Here is a 24461-nt window from a genome sequence, read left to right as displayed (position 1 = left end):
ATGCTTTTCCTGGCAGGTGGAGACTCAAGGAAGCCTGGAGAGCTGTTCCTGAAGATCGCCCTGGGGCTGATCACAACTGCACTATTGTCTCTTAAAATACCATCCGCAGGGTGTGGATGTTAAGTTGTTTTTCCAACAGTGCTAATAGGCACCTAATCTATCACTCCTGATTTCTCTTATTTCCAACTGCAAGCCTCTGAAGAAGGACTGGCCAGGTTAGCAAACCACTTGGTAGCTATGAGCCTGAAAGGTATTAACTAAATAGTGCATAAAATAAGCCCAAGAGATAATGACCTCGAGTCATGATACCTTTATTGAGCTAACTAGTCACAGACTGGTCACATGTGAACATTTTATTAAGTTGCCATTTAATAACATGCAATTACTTTACTTGAGATAAAAAATCTCCTGATTACATGAAAGATGTACATGTAATTCTGAATTAAAGCCAGAGTATATTAAATCTTCAGCATTATTGACGGGCTCTCTACTGCACTTACTGAACTTGTTTCCTTCACTGGAATGTAGGCTTTGTGAGGACAGGGAGGGGCCTTTGCTTTGTTCACTGCCCAATTCCCAGTAAGAGTATGCCCCACTCACAGTAGGAGCTCAATAAATTTTCATGGAACAAATACAAGTGTTTGGTGGCATAACAGGAGGAAATTAAAAACTAAATAAAATCCTGAAGGAATCATTGCTCAGCTATCAGTATTCCAAGGAACGTCAGTGAGAATGCTAAGGAAAACTTGGAAAATGATTAGTATGAATGTGGCCCGAAGCATCAAACCTCCCCTCCATCTCTCACGTTTTAAGATTGGTGGAGAGGGTTAGTCTTGCTAAGAACTTACCTAGATCCTTAAAGGAACATTTAAAAGCTTCACACGGTTTAGGAGTAGCTAAATGAGTGGACTAGTATAACTAAGATCCAGGGGGAAAAGTTTAAAAGCAGAAGGGGAGAAAAGGAGACATGTTCACATATTACAGGGTACGGCAGTCCCCCCTTATTCATGGAGGATACATTGAAAAACCCCAGTGGATGTCTGAAACCACAGATAATACCAAACTCTATATATGCTTTTGGCTATACATACGCACCTATGACAAAGTTTAAAATACAGATTCAGCACAGTAAAAGATTAACAACAATAAAAAAATAGAACAATTATAATAATATACTGTAGTAAAAGTTATGTGAGAGTGAGAGTGCTCTCCTTCTCTCTGATAACTGATCATTTAACCAACATGGCTAAGTGACTAATGGGTGGGGAGCATACACAGCGTGCATGTGCTGGACAAAGTAACGACTCACGTCCTGGTTGGGACAGAGCAGGACGACACGAGAGTCCATCACTCTACTCAGAATGATGCACAACTTAGAACTTATGAATTGTTTACTTCTGGAATTTCCCATTTAATATTTTCAGGCTTTGGTTCACAGCAGGTAACAAACCTCGGAAAGCAAGACCATGGATAAAGGGGAGACAACTATAATTAGGAAAATGTGTATTTTACTCCTTATAGCTTTAAGTACAGGATCTCAAACTCAAATGCTTTGAGTGGGCAGGCCAGTACTATAAATGGGTAAAGCAGGTGGATGTAATATAATAGGTATAACTAGAGACTGAAGGAAAATGGGAAATGCATGCCCCTTCTAAAGACATTAAAAATCTTTTAGACAGCAACCACCACCACAACACACTATAATGATTAGACATGTCTGTGGAACAAACTAATTTATAGGCAGTTTGAGAGCTGTAGCTTAGATTTTATGTTGTTTCTGTGTTTTCCTATTTGCCCCTGAAAGTGTGGATGTGTGCGTGTTTGTGTGTCAGTGTGTTCCAACAGTTCCCGGCTGGACAGTCTGAAGAATGAGGGGGCGTATTTGCTACTCACAGTAGTGAGGAGACTTAAACAGACATCATGCCCGGAGGGCCCACATGCCCACCTGGACTGCTCTGTGGGGCTGGAGCTTCCGTCACAGGCCACGACTGGTCTGTGGGAGCTGCCTGAAGCATCTGGGTTTTCTTGACTAATTAACTCACTTGGAGTGAATGAACTGCTGGAAGCAGCAAGAGACAGTTCTTGAAGTGAGACCAACTCCATGGATAATGACAAGAACTTCCCAAAGGCAGGTGGACAGCTCCGCAGCAGAGGTTAGAAAATGGCGGGGCCCATAGACCTGAGGGTAGGGTAGAAAGGTTAGAGACTGGGTGGAAGGGGAGATAGTGCATTCAGTTTTGCTGGCCTCCCTTCTATATTCTTTTATGGGTTCACCAGGCTGAAACCATTGTGACATGAGAAACTTTAGACTAGAATATGGACTTCACTCTTGAAGCAGCAGGTCTATTGGCCATGAGTCTCAACTTCTAATTAACGAGATTCAGTGTAAGTGTTGATGGCATTTTCAGGGCTCCTACCTACCAAATGCATGATGGCTGTGCGATTATAGCAAATTTCATGTTCAGTTTAATGGTTTCCCCTCCTACACTGTGATTTCCTCAAGGTATTCCAACTCTTCACTAAGTCCAATGGACATACACCACCTTATGCGGTGGAAGTGTAGGGAATGAAGGGATGCAGCGTACAGACAAGTGTGCCCTACTATGCATTTACTTGTATGCTGTGCTCACCACAGGGAACATCCTACAAGAGAACTATGTCCAGGAGTTCCAGTGTGACTCATGATGGAGCAAACGGCTGGTGAAGAGCATATGATGCAGCAGGCACCTGGGAAAAGCATATAATTCTCAACTAGAAGGGGGACAACTCATAAGGGACATAAACCCATACCCCTTCTCCTTTCTCCGCTAACACTAAAGTAAGGAGGTCAGGGACATTCTAGTATTAGTTGCAATAAGCCCTGTTCTTTTGGTGTCCATTAAAATCATATAGACGCTATGACTTGTTATTACATTGGTCTGCTGTCTGAAGAGGGTAGAGGGTAACTACTGGTTCCACAGCCTTCCCTCAGCCCAAGACAGCTTTGCACATCATTAACAGTTTATGAGGCTATAGCTAAAATATTTTACAAACTGAAAAATTTCTGAACTTCATGACCTGTGTGAAGGACTACTAAGATATGTAAAACTTGGACTTTCCAGATAATTTAGGACATATAGTTACCACAACTGGAACACACAGGCCAACTCATAGACCTTCATAGTCTTAAAACAGGAATTCATTTGGGCCTTTCCTACTTTAGTGGCTCATTAATAAAAGATTAAGTTCATTTTTCTATCTCAGAGTAAAGATTTAAAATATTTAAATCAGGGGACGGGTCAGACTGGCTACCTTTCCTTCTTCAGTTCTGGGTGATTTTTATAGCAACCTATATAGTAAGATTGAAACAAAGCCATGAGAGTTCCTGCTACTTTTTTTCTTTTTCTTTTTAATCATTAAATGAGTTTTGGCCAAATGACTCAGGAGTTTGACAAGACCAAACCTTCTGAAAATTGTTTCAGCTTTTCATAGACCTAGATAAATGCCCAACTGAAAAGTATCTTCTGATTGATTCTCCTAATATCAAAGATCAACTCATAAAATATTTTTAGAGGTGAACCAAGCTATGTCCAGGTTCTCCTGTGAAGTAGGTTAGCAAAGGGGAACTGAGACCTCCGCTTGAAGAGTGAATGCCATTGTATGTCAATTGTACTTTAATTAAAGAAAGGACTGCTATGACTACTTAGAAAATAATGAAATACTAAAGAAAATATTAAAAGAATTTGGTTTGTACAGGATCTTCAATTTTTCATATTAAAAAAGAAAAGCTAAAAGAAAAGGAGTGAAAGCCATAGTCTACTCACAAATGTTTCTATTGTTTCGGCCTACTGAACTTTTACCCAAAAAGTCTTTCTTTGAACAGTCTAATCAAAAACAAGGTCTGAAAAAAAAATTTTTTAGATGTTTACTTACAGCTAAACCTGCAGACAGGAGGCCAACTCCCAGTGGTTTCAAATAGGTTAACTTTGGACTAAAAAGATTTTTTAAAACTCTGCAACTTTCAAATAAACACGTGAAAGATGCCAGTATACTTGACTTCATCTGCCTTTCTAAAGCACTTCCTCTCTCCCAGGGAACACCTCCGGGGTCTACTATGGATTTTAGAGCCTGACTTTAGTGGGTAATCTTTGTCTAGTCCTGAAGTGAGAAGTGCAGTTGATCAAGTAGTGACCCACAGATTTGGGCTGGAATGGTCAGATCTGCAGACAGGAGGAAGAGAGAGAAAGGCAGGAAAGTCACTAGAGCCATATTAAATGTCTCTCCATGTCCCCTTATTCATTTAGAGCCTTCTCCCTGTGATTCTCACATGCGTGTTTACCTGCTGCTTTTTCAGAAAGGATAAACAATTACTGTCTTAAAAGTCTCATTCTTGTGCTTTGAGAATGTCGCTTTCCTGGGCTTCCTGAAGAAAACTAATGAAGTTCAGGTGCAGATTTCGTCCACGTAGTTCTTCGGTATTTGAGGGACTGTCAGAGAAGAATAAGGACTTTTTTTGGACAAAATGGGTGGTAGAACAAAAGAAGAGTCTTTGTAAAGTTATGTTTGAAAATGATTATTTTAATTTCAAACTGCTGCTAAAACAGGCAGATTAACTGATTCTTGTAATGCCACACTTACAGTCAGGTAATGTTTTCAGGACTTCCAGGTAATTGGAACACAGTTCAAAGTTACCAGATATGAACGAGTAAATAGCCACCATAAAGCACATGCACTTTTCTTTGTTTTAAGTACCCTCACAGTCATTCAATTGTGTATAAAATAATGGGATTAAGTTTACAGACCAGAGATACTGAGAGCAGACAGCGAGTCTGTTCAGATGATCCAGAAGACAATACAACTGGCTAGAGCTGTTTAGCCCAGACAATAACTGTTGCTTTTTAACAACAATGACAAAATACCATTTATCGAGTGCTTATCATGGTCTACTAGGCTCTATTCCATGTAGTTAGTAGATATAAATATTATCCCCAATTTACAGTTGAGAAAACTAAGATATAGATTAAGTAACCTACATGCCATAATTGACAGAAACAAGGTCAAACCTATCTGTCAAAACTTAAGTCTCAACCGATTTCTTTTATCGCTTTTTATTCCAATTCTAATTTTGGGGTGATATATTTTTTAAAAAACAGAAATCTGTAATTCAAACCTGATAAAGAGCATAGGGAACTATGTAATATGTTTTAGGACATTTTAAATCAAATATGCATAAATTTGTTGGTATTTAAAGGGTAAGCTTCAAATATCTACAAACTTCATTTATATGTAAAAGACAATGCCTTCGTTTAGTCACGTGTGGGTTCAATAAAGGTTTGATCGCATATTTTTTGTTTGCCTCAACCATGCCTTACATGACCTACTTTATTTGAAACTCCCTCAGCTCCGGGTGATCGACTTACTACAGTTTGCATGGGACTTTTTCCCAGTTTGGGCACCATAAGTCCAGCATCCCGAAAGACCCCTTAGTCCTGGGAAAACTGGGGTGGTTGGCGCTCTAGATTCACAGCACACATGGATGCCTTAAGGTTGCTTTTGGATGACAGTGCTGGTTATCAATAGAATCTGATAGGCTTGAGTCCTCTCTTGGGGACAAAGATAAATCAAGTTGTTCAGTTTCCTGTTTCCATAGGGGGACCTCAAGTGATGAGGTAACTTTTTTCTGAAACCTCATTTCATTTTTAGTTTTCTGTCACTGTTACACAGGTCTTTTGCACTCTGAACTAAAAATCTTTCTCAGTGAAGCTTCCACTCTTTTCTTCTCCCATCCCTTGCTACTACATGGAATGACCTGAATCCTTTTCCCACGCGATTGTAAATTTTTTTATTTTTATTTTTTAAGGCAAGGCAACCCTTGGTTGACCTCACAAATTGCAAGGACCTTGTCAGCTTACAATCTCTTTTTTATTTTTAATGCCTACAGTACCTGGTCTTCCTAGGTAGTCTCCCATCCAAGTACTAACCAGGCCTGACCCTGCTTAGCTTCCGAGATCAGACAGGATCAGGCTTGTTCATGGTGGCATGCCCGTAGACCAATTGTACATTAAATATTTAAAGAAATCAATCATGCCCCCCTCCCCAGTTTTCACCTTCAAACAACATATCTCCTACCTTTTCAACAGTTCTCGTTTTCTTTTACCATTATTACTCTTCCGAATACAGTTTAGTTGCATCATATCCTTCTTAAACTGTAGTTTCTAGAATTCTAATCATTAATGTGTTACCTCCTTTGTTCTAGAATCTATGCTTCCTTTAATTCAGCTTACTATCTTGGTATTTTTCTTGGCAGTCATTAACTCAGAGTAAGATCCTATCTACTAAAACTTCCACGAATTTTACTCATGTGCTTCTGCTAGGCTATACTGCTTAACCTGTATGTGAAGTTAGTCGGTTATTTTTTTATAGCTTGAAATGCAAGATCTTACATTTAATTGTTAATTTTCGACTCCCCATTTTAAAAAAATCACCGTTTCCAGCTTTGATTCACAGGTTTGATGAGCGTACTTTCATGCCAATGATATAATTGTTAAAACGATAAGGACTTTCTTTATGTCCATAGTAATCGACTAATTAGTCTTTAGTTACAGTAATTTAATTCATTCGTAGTTAACCTCATTTACTAATATCAATACATATTTCCTTACTCCGTCCCATAAAGACCAACATGATAGGAAAGTAAAGTCAGAAACAGAAAAAATGCTTTGTGATGAAAAAGTATTTGCTACTTCTGTCAAAACCATGGAACTGCTTTCTATGCCACGTTTTTGTAATTCTCCACTTTATTTATTGGGCTTGGTATGAAATACGTTTTGGTTATTAAGGAAGATCAAATCTTCTCTTTATGAACAAAGGTTTGTCCTTGTTAAGGATATTTTAAAAATATATCACAGATTTCTCAGGTAAGTCCAAAAGAGGAGTCCAAATAGGCTTGGGAATAAGTATACAGTCTTCTAAATTTATTCCTTCAAAGGGAAAAGAGACATTTTGAAAGTGCAAGTGTTGCCACGTTTGTTAAACTATTAGACACAGTTTAAACCAGCAGTCAAATACGTTAGCTTTGGCCTGGTCCAACACCCAGTTCTACCACTTGCTAGCTGTTTGACTTTGGGCAAACATATCAATGCACAATGCTTGGCATCCAGTGAGAGCTCTAAAAATAAGAGTAACTACTATTTATTAAGCATCATTTTATGTTATGCAGCACATGAAGTGCTTTAACAGGCTGTCATATTTTTTCCTAAGGAAGCTATGAAGTAAACACTTTTGTTATCCCCAAATCACAGATGAGAAAATTGAGGCACAGAAAGATTAGGCAATTTGCTTAAGTTAATAATTGAAGAAAAAATATACATCAGGTCTATCTGACTCCCGACCAGGATCCCAAACACAGTTCTACATTGCCAGTTCCTGAATATACACAGATCATCAGGCCTGATAACTTTACAAGTCCAAGTAGGAAGGAGCCTGACCACTTGGTCAGGGGGGTTCCAGGGATCCCAAAAGGTCCTCCATGGCAGCACAGCCTTACCTTGGTGACTCACCAGGGTCCTCAGCCCTGTCGGCTTAGAAATCCACTCTGTTAACACATAAATTGTGGCTTTACTATAGCCATGCTACCCTGAACAAGCCCGATCCCGTCTGATCTCAGAAGCTAAGCAGGGTCGGGCCTGGTTAGTACTTGGATGGGAGACCACCTAGGAAGACCAGGAGCTGTAGATGTAAAAAATAAAAAATAAGGGATTGTAAGCTGCCAAGGTCCTTGTAATCTGTGAGGTCAACCAAGGGTTGCCTAAAAAAACAAATAAATAAATAAATAAATTGTGGCTTCATCTCCCACAGTGGACTCTGGCTCCCACAGACAGGTATGCAAAACCAGAACACCAGTTTATTCATAATGAAAATTACGAATAGAAATCGAGAGAAGTATGATGGCCAACAGCCAAAATATTCATGTCCTGTGACCACCACTTGGGAATCAGATGGTAAGAGTAGGTTGCTGCAGGCATGGAATGAGAAACAGGGGAGTCTGTTTTATGTTTGGATGCTTCATAGAGGGAAACTCATCCAACTTCAAAGCAGCAATTTACCTACTTCCAGAGCTGAACAGGCCAGCGCAACTTCTGATCTAAAAATACTTGGTTAACCACCACCAGAACTGCCTCTTAGGTCCTCTTTTCCCTTCAGCTCTCAGGGCTGACCAGCCTTGACTGACAGCTTAGTTCTCTTTTACTGTGTTTGGAACAACTATACTTTGATCCATTATGCATTGATTTCATTGATTTTAAGTTTTAAATCTAAAAGGGCAACTTTAATTCTAAGTTCTTGATGGGGAGACATCTCACTGAGGCCCCAAAGTACTGACACTGGCAAGAGGTGGGAAGACCTTTTCCTTTTTGAAAGGCTTTGCTGGTTGGCTCTCCAGCCTCTGAAACAGAGACTTATCATAATCAGTTCTCGCCCATGTTACCAAAAACTAAAAGGTCACAAACACTGTTTCTGCAGCTCCTGAAGAGACAGACTGCTTGGGGAAGATTTACACAGCTCTGCAGACTCCCTAGCTGTGCCAGCTCTGGGGGAATCGGTGCACATGGCGTGAAGTGTTTGCTTTCTTGGCTCTTTGCAGTAGGTCCCCACAGCTACAGAAACAGCAGCGGTTCCTATTCTCATGCAGAGCTTCCAGAACGTGTGGGAGTCTCCTATTGATAACAGCAGGGAATGCTTGCAACTAGCGAAAAAGAAGGTTGGCAGCCCTATCGGTTAGACGTAAAGGAGGGCAGGTCAACCCCAGAACCTTGGGCCCACAGTATCTTCAGAGCTTAAAGTCAAGGAATAGGTGCCTCGCTGCCTGCATGTGCTGCCCAACAACTGTGCATAGCAGCCCACAGGGAAAGACTAGTGTGAACAAACTTCTCTCCTCTCCTGCGGGTGAGGGGTTTACACATCTTCACAGGACAAAGAAAAGGAAATGTCCTAAGGGAGCAGAGTTTTTCCAGCTGCCACACTGAAAAGGCACAAGAACTAAAGGCACTACCTTTTGAGGCCTACAATTCCCAGTTCTTTTTGGATAAAGAGAATCTTAGGTAGACGCGGAACTCCTGGTGCACAAACACAGAACACAGGAGAGACCTGATTCTATCCATGGCCTCTCACCTGAGAGATCTCAGAGGACACTGGGAGAGACGGGTAGGACTGATCAGGGAAGTCAAGCTACAGCTATTGATTCTCTTCAATGAAGGCCAACGGGGGACTAGACTGTCAAGTCCGCACACTAAAATACCATTTGTTACCGTATTCCACCTCTCCCCAACATTCGTGCACTAAAGTAAAGCTCCCACCAAAGCTCGAGGGTTAAGTAAGTAGGAAGACTTGGCCCCTTTAAGACTCCAGATTCTTGCAAGAAGTTTGTTTTCTGAACATTCCCCTCTGTGCACTCCCCGCTTGACTTAATAGGCCCCACCCATGGAGGTAGATTCCAGATCTTACTCTTGTATCTTTGGCTTGGCACGAGCCTCTGACCCCTGCACTGCAGAGACTATAGGCAGGGAGATGGCCAAAATAGGCAGTCAGGGGAGAGCACAGCATTCCTACTACATCTGCTCTGTCTCTCAGCAATCCCCACAGCAGGAACCTCTCATGTTTACAGGCTCTGGCCAGAGAGTCTCCCCTTTCTCACTCACTGTGAGAGACACGGAGCAAGGCCTGTCCGAGGCTGTCCGCTGAGTGCTGAAAGTCAGTGATACTGCTGTTGAACGTGGGTGTTCGCCAGCGGCTCTGTGCTGGATGCAGCTCCTCAGAGCTGTTCCCTGCTCTGTCTGAGCTAGGGTCTGAGTGACTAAGACCCCAATATGGCTCCTTGCCCTTTCTGTTGTTGTCACTGGCTCTCAGGGGAGTTGCCTTTCATAGTTGCCACAGGTAACTCTTTTTGATTGTTGTTGTTGTTGTTATTTTTAACACTTAGAGAGCTGGCACAGAGTTGAAAGACTTCCACACAGCCAGACTACCACTTTGGTGAGGCTTGCTTGACTGACTGACACAAAAACGTCTGCTGAGCACTGGCATATGCAATGTACCACTGACTGATGTGGAGGGGAACAAAGGTGATTAAGAAAACAGATTCTCATCTCCAGGAGGCAACATTCTAATGGTGACAGAGGAGCAAACATAAGTCACTGTAATACAAGGTGGGGACAGGGCAGGCCGGTTACACTCTCCACACCTAGCAAAGTTGAAGGAGAGTATTTTCACCCATCAGGCCACCAGGCAGATGCCTGTTGATCTCCTGGAGTAGTCTGATTCTATTTTTGCCTAAGAAGCCAATACCAAGGTTATAAAGCCAACTATAACATGTTAAGCTCCATAAACACTTGACTTTCTTTTAAATGGATCTCCTTTAAGTTAATAAAAATGGCTTGACCACCATGTGCTTCCCTTTCATAGTAAGAGAAACAAAAATGGCACTTCCCTTCCCTTTTCCTCAGGCCAACTAACACGAGAATAAACAGGGTTCAGCACCAGGAATAAAGTTGACTCATACTCTTAGGCTTTCTCTCCTTTTAGAACACACTGACTGAAGACTTGGAATAGGATAACATTCATTCTCATAGGGAAACAGATGAAGTTGCCAAGGGAGAGAAGGTAGGGAGGGAATGGGGAAAATGAGGTGAAGGAATAAGAGGCAGTAGCTATTGCACTGCTTTTGACAAAGTCCCTTCATCTCAGAAGAAAAGGCTGTTCTAAAAAGATTATCTTCCAGGAAGAATGATGAGTAGAAGGCATATATATCCTGGGGGAATGAAAGTAAGTCTTGTGATGACATGAATAAACATATCTTTGTGGCCTGGTACCAGTCCAAGGTCTGCAGGTCTAGAAAACTTAAACACTGAGTCAAGGGTACAGGCTTAACATAACAGACTTAGTAGTAAAGACAGGAGGAGGGCATTTTGCAAGGCAGGAATTTCACTGGGTGCCACTGAGTAACCTTGGGTCAAGAGGTGAGAATCTATAAAACCCAGGAGATGGCCCAAAGTACATGAATGATTGGTGTGGGACAAGGACATCACATCTTTTCCATAAGTGCATTTCAAAATAGTGACATAAAGGAAAACAGGACACAGGAGCTCCTACATCGGCCTTCTAAATAGAAGGAATAAAAAGGTCATCTCATTCTCCAGTGAATTCTTAGAGCCATTTTTTGATTCACTGCCTTTGCTATCCCTTCTACTATATAAAACTGTCTCTTGTCTTTACCTACTATGTAAATATTCATGTTTGTTTTTATATAAACTGTAAACTACATGAGGGCGGTGATCACATCTTTATATAAGCATACCTTGGAGATACTGCAGGTTTGGATCCAGACTATCACAACAAAGCAAATACTGCAATTAAGCATATTTGCTGGTGGAGGGTTTGCCTTCAATTTGTAAAAAACATGGTCTGTGAAGTGCAATAAAGCAAAGCACAATAAAATGAGCTGTGCCTGTACCTTTGACAGCAACTAGCTCAGTGTCTTAAGAAATACTGTTTGATTTGCTGTTATAGGAGAATGGGAGTTCAAGGGTCAACAGCTGCAAGGGCTGGCAATCCACAGGTCTGGACAAAAATTTCCATGAGTCAAGGCGACATTTGGCAATTACAAGGGCATTCCGGGGAAGTGAAGAGGAGTGTCAGATTTTGCAACAGTTCTGCAAATGAGATAAATTTTTTGGAGTGGCTGGGTTCACAGAAAAACATGTGTTGAATGGCAAAAAGTAATCTGGGTTTTCATCTTTACAGAGACCATGCTAGATATATATATAAGCTCTGCCAGCTTCAAACAGTGACATTAATAAGTTTTCTTAGCATTACATAGTATTGTGCTAGGTATTATACATGCAATACTTTTAAAGTAAGATGCTATTACTATCCTTAAGTTTAAAATCTCAATGGGAAGTCAATGTGTATATAAACTAATCAGCAAACAATATGAGTGTTATGCTGAGTTACAAGTTAAATATTACAACATTGCTGTTGGGGAAGATGTCCTAAAGAAGGCAGCCTTGTGATGAGTCTTTGGAGTCATTTTTTTGGGTCTCTGCTCCTCTAAAGGAGCAAAGGCCTCTATCCTGTGGACATATGAAATATAATAAAGTTTACTGCTTTAACCACCCCCCTCCACCTAACACCCAACTATTAGTAGTTCAAGATAGCATTTCATATATCTGGTGTAATAACGTGCTTAGCTCTTAACCACATATTTCTCAAGGCTCTGACCTTGAATCGACAGCCCTAATTTGTAGATTAAGCCTCACTCCAATTCAAAGACTCCAATATTTTCTGCTAGAAGAACATGAGGAGACTGGGTCATTAGTTCAAGCTTTGGAGGGTTCCTCCCTTATACTTCTACTCCCCAGAACTAGATTTCTTGTGGGTAACTTCTCTTCCCATGAATACAGTTACAGGTCCCAAAACTATATTCTTGTCACTGGGATTTCTAGTTTCTAAGGTCAAGTTTTAAATGCCAACTTTCTGCATACCTGAATCTATTTAAATTGTCTAATCCCTGTTTAGATCAATACCCTGAATCTTGGATCATTTTGGACTTCTACCAAAAGTAAAAACTTTTGCACGGTCCTCAGAGGCTAGTTTTGGCACCAGAGTTACAGAGATGGCAGTACACTGGTAGCCTAAAAGTCTCTTATTTCAAATGTTTCTGGCTGCACGGCAAGAGCAAGTGAGAGGCTGCAGCTCTGTTACAGGCTCCTAGTCATCAACTTGTGATCCAAACAGTAGCCATAGAAGATTTCTGCTTAAAGAGCGAGGCAATGAAAGGGGTATCTTGTGAAAAAGATTTCATACAATATAAAATGCATTAGGTAGCAAGGTGACCATCAAGACACTGTATGCCTTAGCATATATCAGACAAAATAAGATAATGCATGTGACGTGCCAAGCACAGTTCCTGGCACTCAACAAATGTTCTTTTGTCTTTACTTATAGATTTTACAGTTCACAAAGTACTTTTGTATACATTAAAACCCCCCTAAAACCTTCTGAATTAAATATTTCCCCCGGAGCAGTGACTTGACTCCCAAAGTAGCACATATGAAAAGTTACAAGGCCGAGAGTCAGACACATGTCTTCGGACACAAAGCCAGCTCTCTGTCCCCCAAACCCCAGGCCTTTCTTACTGCTTTGTGAAAGCCTGGATTAAGAGTGCTAAGGATAGTATGGAGATCAAAGAATGATCTGTGAGTTCCTGCGTAGTGGACCTTCTGAGGGCCTTATTATTATATATTCATTATTTGTAAAAAAAAAAGAAGAAACAAACAAACAAAGAAAGAAACAAAAGAAACATCAATACTTTATCTATTCTAAGATGCATCTATTTTTGCATTTTTAACATTTCTGATATAGAGGCAATTGATGATGTTCATTGCTTCCACTGCTTAGCAGTCGACACAATTGCTATTGTCTGCTCATCTACAAATTTGGTTGTTGTTCCTGGTGGCATGACTGGACAACTGAAACCTATGGCCATTTCAGTCAAAAAAAAAAAAAGCGCACCATTTATGCAAGAAATGTTAATCCTAGTTGATGCCTGAAAACCTTTCACTGACAGCTTCTGGTAAGATCGACAAAGCACCAGCCTCAAAATTTGCAGAATGGATGTCAGAAGCGTGGAAGAAAATCTCAGAAAAAAATGGCAGCAATGTCCTTAAGGAATGGTACATCGCCGGGGCTCTTGACGTCACAGGGGGTGATACTATATTGAAAAATACAGACATTAGTGACTCAGAAAACAGACTCTGAATGTGAAGGCACTTTGAACTACCTTAACCAAATTATTTCCCTTTTCTTAATGCACAAATGTGATACAGGATAAAATTCAATGTTTAAATAAACCTAAATAAGCCCTTTAATAAGGGCTGAATGATAAGAAACCATTGTGCCATAGAGTAACTTGCAGCACTATTTTCTTTCTTAGCGGCACACAAAATAATAGTGTGCTCTACAATTGGTGGTATCTTAGATTCTGTAAGAATGGTCATCTCGTATTTATATAAATGGTTCATAGTTTAGATAGTTAACTGATTTTTATCATCATAACCTTGTGATATCAGGAGCAAAATATTAGCCCAAATTTTATCTATGTGAAAAATAAGGCAGATTAAATAACCCATTCAAAGAGCCATAGAATCAGAATAAAGACTTTTTTCTCCTCTAAGATTTGAAGGTTTGTATCAATCTTAGTGCTACCGTTAAAAAGAAAAAGGAGTAGATCTGGTGAGAATGAATATAGTAGCTCAGGATGAATACTGAAAATGTCTCCCTTTCGGCAAGGAGAATTGTCAGGGCTTTAACAGTAATAAATCACTATTACAAACAGCTTAGTACTGTGCCTAGCACATAAAAAGCAGTAAATAAATCATAGGCGTTGTATTACTCAGGGCAGTTAATGCTGGCTGTCCCAGCAAACCCTGAATTCTCAGTGGCTAAAGCAAAAAAAATTTATATCTTACACATGTCATGTATCTAGCACAGGCTGGCAGGCAGTGAAGGTTGTAATGTTCCACTCTACACCTTCACTCAGTAGCCAAGATGACTCAGGGTCTACCATCTTTTCACTGCACCACGTGGAACATGTAACCTCAGTTTACTGTGAAAGAGGAAAAAAGGGAGGCACATCATCTTATAACTTCTTCATTCTGAAACTGATTCAAGTCACTTCCTTCACTGGTCATTAGCTAGAAGTAATCACATGACCCCAACCTAACTGAAGGGAGGCTGGGAAAAGCAGAAAGACATGAATTATTTGATGAGTACTGTCTATGGACCACAGGAATCTTATAACTATCTCCTTGAGGAGAAGAATCTATTCACTGATAGTGCCATACATCTAGAATTGTGTCTGGCTTATAGTATTCACTAATAATTACTGGATCAGAAAATCAGTGAATAAATAGCATCTCAAGCTGGTTTTCCTCATTTCGACTATGAACCTACTTTGAAAATTTTCTAGATAGAGTTACGTACTAAAGTTCAGGTTACTATTTCACAAATACCTAGAGTTTAAGAAGGTATTTTGGTAGTAAGAATTTATTAGAAATTGGCAAACTCATTTTCAAACTTAATTAGATTACATGGAATTTTTTCTTTGGGAGCTTAATGATTTTTTAAATTGCCTAAAATATGAAGAAACAACACTCAACTCTAAAAGCCAGTTTGGCTTCTAGGTTTCACTTAAAAATGGACACGGACAGCAGTCTTCCTGGAAATGACTGCCTAAAGTTTTGAGAACAATTTTCCATGACGGTAAGAACTTAGATTGTGGTGATATAGACAAGCAGTAGTCAGGCATGGGGAACTATACGACAAGTTACTACCTGCATGATATGGACGGCACGGAGAGTTCAACGTTGGGTTTTCACAAAGGACTCTCAAAGTGATTATTATAATAATTACAAAGATGTAATTTATTCATTCATTCAACAAATGTTTATTAAGCACTAAACTGTCTGCAAAGCACAATGCTTGGTGCTGGAGATTCAGGCAAGGGAGATTAATTCCTACTCTAATGGAATTTATAGTCTAATAGAGAGGCTGTGCACTTATGATAAGCATGATATAGGATGCAAAAAGAGAAGTACCAGGTGCTACAGTGATGAACTGGGAGACTTCCTGGTTTTAAGCAGTAAGAAAGTAGAGTCAGGGAAGATCTCGAGAAATTGATCTTTCAACTTAAATCCAAAGGACGAGGAGGATTCGTCAATGTTAAAGTGAGGGGAGAGTATTCCAGATGGAGGGAATAGCTTGTCCTCACAACCCATACCGTACTATGGAGTCACACAAGATTACATGCTTAATTGTATAGCTGGAGTGGCAGAAGACAGTGTGCGAAGAACACTGTTTAACAAGTAGTTTAATTAGGACAACAGGCCATATTCCATACCTTTTAGGGCAGGGCACACAATTAGGGCAGACTCTTTCTTGACCCACACAGTAGCTGAGGCCATCACTCCTATAGCCCATCAGGCACATCAAAGAGCCATGAACTAGACTTATGTAACAGATATAAAGTTACATACTCTTTCACAGCATGCCGGCTGAGAACTACAGAGCCCTAAATGGCTTTCACGCAGGAAGAGGGTAGGGCACAGTAGCAAAGGAGGAAGTGTCATTGGTGAGAGCCAAGTGCTAAAAGCAGCCGTGTGTGACATTTCCATCAGCAGTCCTCCCTCCCTCATTGTGTATGAGACACACATCAGATGTTCTGGTTTATGATTTCAGCATCAGAGTACATACCCTTTGAGATGTAAGCTCATGTATCTCTTCCTGGCGTAATGCCTGCTCATTAGCTGGACTCTAAAGCTCATCAGAGAGAAAAAAACAAATGCTGAGAATATTGGGACCCCTTTCTCCTACCCTCAAGGAAGTATGGAACCTTGTGGTTGATTGAGTCTTAGGCCCAGACAGTGTAGTCTCTGTACTTGCTAGAAAGTGACAAAACACAGGCTACCAAATTTTCCAGATGCCAGAACCATGTCAAAACATAAAGTCACAGACAGCTGCTGTCTGCCCCCATTTATATCAGCCCAGAGGACAATTTATTCTTCTTTCTTTTTAAAACTCAGTAGAGGCTAACTCATGGAGGTCCCAGGTAAACTCCACTTTTTCTGTTAGGTAGACCAGACCTAGGGAGGGCCAAATCTTTGCCTTTTCATATTGTGTTTACCTCTCCAGGTAAATTAAGGTAGAAAAATCTGTTACTTACAAGGGAGATAACAAAGGAAAGCCATCACAGACTTTTGCTTCTGTGATTCAAGAGCACAGATCCTGATTTGAGTGAGATGTCAGCAAATGAAAAACACATTTGCATATCAACTAATAAGCTCCAAAGAAAAAGTTCCTGATACTCCGATCATTTAAAAATCTATTACTTTAGAGATTTCTATTAAGTATTGGTGCTGAAATCTGTTTCTTGCTTCCAAAAATGCTGCTGGGTCATATGATCTCTCAGATTACTTCCCCAAATCATCTCATATAACTATAAAAACCATTATAAAATAAATGTCAAAGGGTCTTCTTTTTAAAGAAATTATAATAATGATGGCAAAAATCTGTGCTTACCTAAATGACAGCAGTCTCAGAACACCAAAGCTACTTGCTTTATCATTGGGTGGCTACATTTAAATGTTTGTCAGAAATCTTTTCATAAACCAAGTATGAGACCCAATTTTGGGTGATTTGAATGATAAGTTGGCTTTAGAAAGAGATTGCTCAAGTTGGTAGTGGTTATTTCAGGGCTTCTTAGTCCACATTATTTCTCAACTTGTACAAATTTATGGCTGTTATGTTTAGAGCAAAGTAAACCCTGGAAAATTCACTCATTTAGTCTATAATATTCAAAGAAAGTCTGCTTTATTCACTGTACTAATGAATTAAGACATGATTCCTGCCTTATAATATATAATTTAATAAGGACTATTATACTGTGAGCTCCAAGGTCAGGGTTTGGGTCTGTTTTAATTATTATTTTATACCCAGGGATAATACTGTGTCTCATGGTGGGAGCTCAATAAATATTAGTTGAATGTATAAATGTATGAACCAACATGTACATGATACTACTTTTCTAATATAAGTGTGTATTACATTCTTTGACAACCATTTTTCATTTGTTGATTAAAATTTCATCAAACATTTCAACATTAGACACCAATAACTCAGATTTTAGCAGAGCCCACGGGAACAGTTGATTTTAATTTTTTTCTTATAATCTCTGGCCTTGACGAAGGCTTAATAGAACTGATCGAGGAAAAATGGAGGATGTAAGAAAAAAAATTAAATCATGAAGTTTTACTTAGAGGTTTTATTTCAAATGGGCTTTTTTTTTTTTTTTGGCAAATGCTAACTCAAAAACAGAAAGAAAAGCTTTACTTTAATGTTACTATGTTATTTAAGATATGGTTTTTCTCTTTATCCTAAAATTTTTCCATCTCTTTTTTCAGACTTAAAAGAACACAGTTGCCAACTACTTCATTATACAAAAGTAGAAGGGAAGAAAGATGAGATAAAAATTCTAGAAATTAGAAAATCCAATTCTTGTTTGGATTCTAAACAGTAGACAAAAATGCATAGCCTTGGATAAGTTTGGACTTTTTTCAACCGCAAAAGAAAAAGAATTGAATTGAATTATTTCTAACCCATCCTCCTGTTTTGGATATCCTAGGATTTCATCTGACAGGTAAACTCTCCCCTTTGTCATTGTTGTTGTTTTATATGGAATAATCAATCTTCTCCAGTTTTAATTACCTACCATAGATGTTTAAAATAAAATCTCTATATATGGAATGTCTATCTTATTTTTTTTTTTTTAGGTAGCCATGGTACCACTGAAAAACTATATTTAAAAAATCCAAATAATGATATATAAGAAGAAAACAAATACCCTATAATCCCACCACAGAGGAATAAACATTCTTAACAACTTGAGTTATAATCTTCTAATATTATTTTTGTGCCCATTCTTTTATGCATATTTATTTAAAAAATAAAATTGTGATCACTTTGTACTCAGTGTTTTGACACCCATATTCTTTAATACATCAAAACATTTCTCTATATTTTTCTAAAGAACGACCATTTTTCATGGCTGCATTTATACTCTATCATTTAGAAACACCACAAAAAAATTCACCTATTCCTATTAGACATCTAGGTTATTTATAGTCTTTATTATAAATAACACTGCACCGAACAAACTTGTACAAGATTAGCTGATTATTTCCTTAAGATAATTCTTATAACTAGAATTACTCCTACTAGCAATGCATGAGAGTGCTGGTTTCCAGACACCCTTGAGGGTTATCTAACTGGTTTTATAAAGAAAATACACCACTTGAAAAACTTTTGAGGTTCTGGGCTCTGTAATTTAGAAAAACTCTTGTTGATATACATGTTTGATTATTATTGAACCTTTTCCTGTATTTTGCTTTGGTCATTTGCACTTCTTTTTTGGTTAAATATCTATTCTATTTTTTTGCCCATTTTTCTACTTGTTCACCACTTATCTTTTTGAGATATCTCAAATGCCTCATTTAATGGGAGTAGACTTTACAAGGTACTCTGCAGGTTTAGGGAGATTCAGCTGCTTTTGAAGATCAAAATCACCATACCATAATTATGGTCCCAGACCAAAGCTTCAATTAGTGTTCTTTCTTTTACAGTTTTCCTTTGGTCTATCCAGGAATCACTTTAGGATTCTGTTCTGCTCTTTAAATACTAAACCTGCCAGTAAAACATTTTAGGGCTCTATTCTGGAGCCCTCTTCTCATCAATATTTTCATAATGAAATATTTTAAATAAAATACTAAGACATTATTAACTATGCATTGAAAAACTAATAAATCTTAAACATTGGTAAGTCAATACTGGATAAACTAGAAGAATGTGAGCACATTGCAAGTACTTGATTTTTACATGTACAACCTACTAGAGTATACATATCAAAATTATGGCAGCAGAACAAAGGATTTACATTTAGATCTGTCCCTACAATTTAATTTATCAGAGTCTGTGGGTGAACTAGCTAGGTGAATAAAAAGGTAAATACCAACACCTTGCAAGTGTCTACCTTCATTATAACTTTTTAAAAAACAAAAAGCTTTCATCCTGACAAATGTGGGGCTCTTTAGAGCCTTCAGAAGAAATACTAAGCTAGAAACAATGAAAGCCAACAGAGCCCCCTCACTGGACTCTGGACTTACTGGCTGAGCAGGTTATTGTTGATAGTTGATCATTCAAAAGAACAGCCTGTAACAAACATGTTGGCCACATATGAAATAACAAAGCCCACCTTCACAAAACTTATTTCCCCTTTACCTTTATCTGAGCTTATACCTATTTTTTTCCTGAGCATAAGTCTTATTATTATTCTCTTTTAATCTCTTCTCTGATTTGTGGGTTTTTTTGGTTGTTTCATATGTATATCTATTTTTAGAATCTGTTTTTTAGAAAAGGTTAAGAGTTTGCGATAACTTTTAGATTCTGTAACAAACACTGTCCTTACTGACTTTCCAAAATCACTTTAGGGTCTTTTCTGGGGCATTTTTTGTTTTAAACTAACATTTTAATATTGAAATGTGTTGGTTATGATGTTGAAATTAATCTAATGTACCAAAAAAGTAAAAATCTTAACCATTAGAACCTGTTAAGTGAAAAAAGAGGTGCAGAGTACTATATTCAGTATGCTACCATTATATATAAAGAAGAATGTATCTAGAAGGACATAAAATTAACATACCCAAATGATACTGGTAATATTAGATGATTCTAGGGCGTTAAGGTGAATGGCTGGGAACTAGGGTGCAAGATTTCCTTTATATTGTCTATTCCTTTGTACCATTAAATTTTTGTTCTGTGTATAGGAATTAACAATTTAAAAACAATTACAAAAATCTTACTACGTACAGTAGGTATTCAATAAACATCGAATGAATGAATGAATGAACAGATGGACGAATTAAGTAAAATAAATGAATGTCTTAAACCTACACTTAGATTACTAAAACTTTGTGGAATCCATAACATATAGCAGTGGCACTGTTAAAATGAATGTGCCAAACTGAAGCAAATTTTCTGTAAATGCCTTCAGAAACGACAGAAGTAAGATATAGGGAAGAAAAGAGCTTTGGTTGAACAAATAATTTTTTTTTTTTTTTTGGAAAAAGTATTCTTTATTTTTAAAAAATGTTTGTTTTGAAGCAATCCCATGAGTAGACAGGATGTTTTTATTAAAAAGTTTTGTCTTCTACTTTAGGGGAAAATTCAGTAACTAACATGAACTCTGGAGCAGGTATTATAATTTCAAAAAATTTGAAAAAATAATTCTGTTAATCTACTGTTGCTTGCTTGTATTATTATCCAGATTATTATTGGTTCTAGGCTACTGCTTTAAAAATTCCTATATAAACAAAGCCAGATTATCCTCCATCCCCTAAAACTGTGGAAGAATTACTAGTTACTGGCAAAAGCAACTCTTGTGGCCTAGAAGAAAATGCATTAACTCTATTATTAAAAAGTCAGGTCTCTGTCCCCCCAAAATAAACAAACAAATAAATAAAAAAGTCAGGTCCCAAACTTGTCTTATGGCAGTTTTGTCAACCTTTCTCTCACTGCTAAATAGTGAAATTTTGTAATGGCATGAGACTACATGGCTTTTTAAGAACAAAAATAAGGTCTGAATTGGGGGAAAAAACTATTGTTACTTCATTAGATTTCTATTACTTTTTAAATTATAAGGGATAAGAAAGTTTCATATGTATACACACACACACAATTTACTGAGGAAGCTGGTCCTGACTCATATTTTTCTGAAAAATTATGAAAAGTAGAGCAGACTTCAAATTAACATTTTTATTACATCTCTTACTTTCGTGAAGCTAATCAAGGCTTTATACCAAGTGCAAAGTTACTTTAGGCTTTGTTTATTGTTTTATGTCCTAAGAGTCCTAAGATAAGCAAAGCAGGTACCTGTTATATATTCTGGTCAAGCCTTGGAGACAAACATGGATCTAAACAGTGACAGTTTCTTGGAATCAAAATACTGAAGGGAAGACATTGGAATTCTAGTTATTCTTTTTGGGGAAGCGACGGCTGAACTGTGGAATGTACTGCAGCACAGATGCTTAAAAGAGTTTGGCCAGAAAAGTAAATACAACCAGATAAAAATGCTTTTACATTGAGCAACTCTACGTAAAATGCTTTCGACAGTGCCTGGCACAGAGGCCATGCTGTATAAATGTTAGCTGCTATTTTTCATCATCGTCATTATTCTACTGACACTCACTACTTTTTTTTTAGACCTGTATGTAGGTTTACACAAACCAATGGGTATGATACCACGAGAAAAAATAGTCCCTGTATGTAAGAAGTTTATAGTAATACATTTTGAAGAAGAGATAGAAAGTAAAATTGTAAAGAAAAAAACATTTAGTTTCTTTGAGCCAATCAATGTCCATTGCTAGTTTTGCTGGAGGAGTCCCGTATCAAAGATTGAAAAAAGTTCAAAGCCTATTCTTTCCCAAATGAGTTAAAAACATAGATCACTAATATTTAAAATAAACAGAAATTGCACAGTAATAATTTATCACCACCTTTCAACAATTCTGGTGTCATAAAACTTAACTGAGCCCAACTCTAAATATATTTTGAATACAAGAGTCAAAATTTCCAGGGAAATCCGTCACTTGAGTGAGGATATATAAAGTAATTTTTTTCCCCTGAGAAGGGTAGACTGCCAAGAGGAAGAGGCCAGGAAGAAGACCGCCTAGAGACCTGGATACAGGTGAGTGTCTTTTGCCTTCAACTATGTGTGCCTCCATTTTCAAAAACCTTTATTTCTGGATACCTTCCAGTGTAAAAAACAAAGGGAGGAGTGTTAGAGGGAACTGTACTACAGTCGTACTACATAACTGAGGCAGAAAATGTTCCTCAGAGTTAAAATGATCCTGTACTCTCTTTATAAAGGAATGAACAAAAATCTTTTTGAAAACAAAGTCCCAATTTTTAGTAGAAATTGTCCTACAAAAGTTAACTTTACAAGTTGACTGGAAGTCATATCAAACACTAACACCTAATTTAAACTTCCTTCCAATATTTTGATAGAAAGAAAATCCTTGGGGCATTAGGCCTTTCTTAAATCCCTCTAAATATATCCTTTCCCTCCCTGCCCCCAGCTTTCTCACCTCAGATGAAAACAAAAAAGACATTTAACTTGCTTTGCTAACCTGAGAGAAACTTTTCTATACAGAAAATGTATAAATTAGATCACAAAACATTTATATGGTTATTCAATACTCTTAAGATGATTTCTGAATACTATGGCTTTTGTATTCTTAATAGACAACCAACACATTAAGAGTTTGGAAAGCTTGAATTTTAAAGTACAAAGACTGCATACATTTTTTCTTGAGGTCTTTAATACTTAAGGAGATCCACTATTAGCCATTCCCATGGATTGGTAATGTTTATAAATATGTAATATTAAAGAGAGAGGGAGAAAGACAGAGAGGAGCTAGAGAAAAATCCAGAGATAGTTATCTAGGTCTTCCAACAGGGCGGGTAGGGCAAAATATGGAATTTAACTATCAAGCCAATGCTTTTTCCAAAATAATCATGTACCCCAGGGAAGGAAAAAGAAAATGAAATGTATTATATTTAATTTGGATTTGGAGGTGGCCTTCCTAACTTATTAAAGTGTAAACAATAATTATGTAGGAAGAAACTTATTGGTAAATACAGTAATTATGAAACCTTATTAATTCACATTACTTAGTGGGGAAGCTAAACTGGATTATGAAGAGGTTTGAATTATATAACAGAACTACTAAACTGCTCCTTTGTTAGTCTATCTGCTTCTCTTTCATTATCGTGTATACAGCTCACCAGGTAGAAGAGTGCTTTCTATAAAGAAATAGCCCATACAGGCGCTAAAGGCTGAGGTGGAACTATGAAACAGCCCTCTTATCAACCTCCTCATCCCCACCCTTCCCTTTGACCTCAGGATTTGGAACAAAATAAATGAATGAAAAAAGCTTAACATTTAGGAGTGCGGGCTATGAGTTAAGTAGACCTAGGTTTAAATCTCAGCCTTATAGTACTTGTAAGCTAAAATTTATTATTGATTAAGCATAAGAATATCTTAGTGACATACCTATAAGTCCGGGGAGATGGGATGGCATTTCCCCAGGTTCTTAGTGGAGGCCTTTGTTTAGGAGCATGGTTGAGGTGACGAGGACTCCTGGACTCCCGGAGTCCATACCTCTCCGTTTCCGCTGGATTTGTAAGTGGGCTAGGTGGTCAACATATCCTGAATTACGTACTCCCACATTATGGCTGAAGCATATCTGGGCTGTGTTTTATGCATGATGTGGTCTTATCTGGGTTGGTCAAAGAAATGACTACTGAACCAGAGAGGATACACATGATGGAGTTAGAAGGCTCCCAAATTAACTTATCTTTTCAGTGGAAACAGGAGCGAAGACTCGTTTAGTTTGTCTTGGCCCGATGGAACATGAGACAAAGGCCATACCTGGTCTTCTACTCTGCTATCTGTTGCCCGTTTGCAATTTATGGCTTCGTGCCTCTTGCTGACCTCTTGCGTGGTGTGTAACTTCTCCAGATCTGATTCCTGCTGATGTGGCTATTGTCAAGTATACACAAGACAAAACAATGAAGTGTGTGTGCATGGGGGGGATGAGGGAGTGGTGAAAACAATGTCTACAGTAGAATGGTATATTCGGAGCTTAGTGAGAATTACTACACTTTTGGCTTTGGGGCACTGAGTAGACCAGCTGTCTTGGAGGCAGGTAGGCTAAAACAAAGAATATTTCTCTAATGAAAGATTTTCCAGTTTCTTTCCTGCTATTGATTAGAGGTGGTAAACAGTGAGAGGTGTATGTACATCTGGAAGACTCAAAGAG

At 38.3% G+C, this 24461-nt stretch overlaps 2 pseudogenes; one reads left to right on the top strand and one right to left on the bottom strand.

The window, feature by feature from the left end:
- Positions 1–5911: 5911 nt before the first annotated feature.
- LOC120585274 (uncharacterized) lies at positions 5912–6030 on the bottom strand (annotated as a pseudogene).
- A 1567-nt stretch (positions 6031–7597) lies between these two features.
- LOC120585346 (uncharacterized) lies at positions 7598–7716 on the top strand (annotated as a pseudogene).
- Positions 7717–24461: the final 16745 nt, after the last annotated feature.

Source organism: Pteropus medius, unplaced genomic scaffold (genome assembly GCF_902729225.1).
Source record: "Pteropus medius unplaced genomic scaffold, Ma_sr-lr_union100, whole genome shotgun sequence".
Taxonomy (NCBI): domain Eukaryota; kingdom Metazoa; phylum Chordata; class Mammalia; order Chiroptera; family Pteropodidae; genus Pteropus; species Pteropus medius.
This window is presented reverse-complemented; position numbering and strand designations above follow the sequence as displayed.